Raw genomic sequence first — 2,634 nt, forward strand, 5'->3', positions numbered from 1 at the left:
ATTATTAATAGCGCTGACGTCAGTATCTGACATCTCCACAGTATTACAAGACACGATTCTACCCAAAAATTCAATTTTCTTTTGGAAGAATACGCACTTGGCAGGCTTAAGTTTCAGGTTAAACTGGCGGAAACGCTCTAAGGCCTCCTCAAGGTTCTTGCGATGATCCTCAAACGACTTCCCTAGGATCACTACATCGTCTAGGAACGCAAGGGCTGTTTGCCAATTAAGGCCCCGCAGAACCATGTTAATCACCCGTGAGAAGGTTGCTGGGCTATTACATAAACCAAATGGCATTTTAACAAACTCGAATAGACCGTACTTAGTCACAAAAGCGGTCTTTTTCCGGTCGTCAGGATGCAAATTGACTTGCCAATACCCAGATATTGCATCGAGTTTCGAAAACCATTGGTTACCAGTTAACGTGTCCAGGCAATCTTCTAGTATGGGTAGGGGATACACGTCTTTAACAGTAACGTTATTCAGAGCGCGATAGTCAATGCAGAAACGGACATTGCCATCGCGTTTGCGCACTAGAACAGGTGCGGACGCCCACTCAGAATTAGAGGGCTGAATAATACCACCATGAAGCATCTTATCTAATTCCTTCCTCTCCTCCCCCGCAAAATGCAAGGGAGTACGGCGCAGTCGCTGCTTCACTGGGGGTGCCGTTGATGTGTCGATCCTGTGCTCGATATGCGGAACTTCGCCAATATCAAACTGATCTTTGGCGAACACATCTGCAAACTCAGTAAGCAGCTGCTGTACTATCTCTGCTTGGGGTTTAGATAATTCACCTATAGAGGCGTAATAGGACCCCTGCAAATGAGGTGGTAAGTAGGTGGTACCAGGGTCAGAATTGTTATCTGGAATTGCATTCCCTGGAGAATAGACCTCTGCCTCTGAGGCGGTTCCAATCTCTCGCCCAGTACGTAGAGTTACATATTTATCGGTGGTGTTAACTACACAAATTTTGGGCGAATCACCAGCGCTGTGCATTGTTCTAGGCAGCGTTAAGTTTGGGTGTGTATAGGGCTCAACAATATAGTCCGCCAAATCATTTTCCAAATGACAATGAACATATATCATTGAGTTTGGTGGCACAACACGTCGTTTCCGGACAGTTACTTTACACACCGATGGTATAGAGGGCACTGTACCCGTACTAAATAGTGGGACAGTGGTGTCGCCAACTTTCAACTGAAGTTTACTAATCTGGACATCCGCATGTGCTTCTTTCATAAAATCCAGGCCCAATAGCATATCATCCTCAATTGGCGCTACATACACAAAGAGTGGATAAATGATCCCTCCTACGCCAAGTTGGACCGGGCCCACTTTCCGCCCTTGCATGGAAACACCTTTCCCTGCCATTAAGAGCCTGATTTTTCCCACTGTAGGTGGTGTCGGTACAAGTGTATTATAAATATGTTCAGCTATTATACTAACTGTAGCCCCACAGTCAATGACTGCGTTTAGAGGTATTGATGCCAGGGTAACACGAGCATGTAGCAACGAATCAGATTTAACCCGCTGAACCACTAATGACCCTGCATTGCAATCCCCTTTGGATTGGTCGGATTCGACCACTAATGGTTTAAAGGCTGCTCACCACCGGTTTGATCTGGCGTTACGATTCGCACAGACTTGTTCGGTTGTTTCGTGATTTTTGTTGGACATTCCCGATAATAATGCCCTGGCTCACCACAGGTAAAACACTCTGCAGGCCGTTCTGGCGACTTGCGTCTAAGAGGGGACTTGCGCCGATCATGATCTGGCGGATTAGGTGCCCATTGCTGTAACTGAGTGGTGAGTGCAGCAATTGATTTTTCAAGGGAACTAAATTTAGCCTCAACCTTGTTCTCCAGCCCCTGTAACCTGGAGTCCATTATTTGTTCTCCAGTCCTGGGTCCGAAAGGTGGTTTATACCCTTGGCGGCGGAAACCCCCTGGGGAATTTCTCCGATTAAACCTATCCGGTTTTCGCCAGGCGGTATCCTGGCGCACTTCCCTCACAGTTCCTTGTTGGATTTCAGTTGGTAAAGATCCATCAGAGTCAGTCTCACTTGAGTGAGCTGCCAGCTGACAGACCTTGGCAGAGGAGGTGTTAGTGGGATGAGTAGCGGCCCCTGAGAGAGCCCCAGTCTCACCATGCACACATGTGTGCCAATCAATATAACGGATAGCTTTATTGATATTCGCTGGCCTTTTCAAGCAAGCGTAAGAACCTGCGGCGGTATCTTTGCACCCTAAACAGACATGCATAGCCGCAGTGGACTCAATGGATTTGGTCCCATCTCCCTTATAAGCCTTAGCCGCTGCTTGCAGAACACGAGCGCCCCAATCCTGGAGCGATTCCTTCTCACGTTGTCGCAATTGAAGGAATTTGGTCTGAAGGACGGATTTTTCCTCCTCCTGCCCGAAATGCTCATCAAAAGCGTTAATAATCGCCCCGTAATCTAGGGCGTCTCCACCCACAGAGTATAATGTCTGTAGATAAGAAGCAGCTTTACCCCTTAAACTAAGATAGAACCCCTCTTTCTTTTCCCGGGCTGACCACTCGTTCATGCGAGCGTATGCCTCGAATCGGTCCTTAAAGACACACCAGTCATCCTGACCTGAATACTCTAGATTC

This window comes from Anneissia japonica, unplaced genomic scaffold (genome assembly GCF_011630105.1).
Source record: "Anneissia japonica isolate Jap-2015-1 unplaced genomic scaffold, ASM1163010v1 scaffold287774_len439945_cov178, whole genome shotgun sequence".
NCBI lineage: Eukaryota > Metazoa > Echinodermata > Crinoidea > Comatulida > Comatulidae > Anneissia > Anneissia japonica.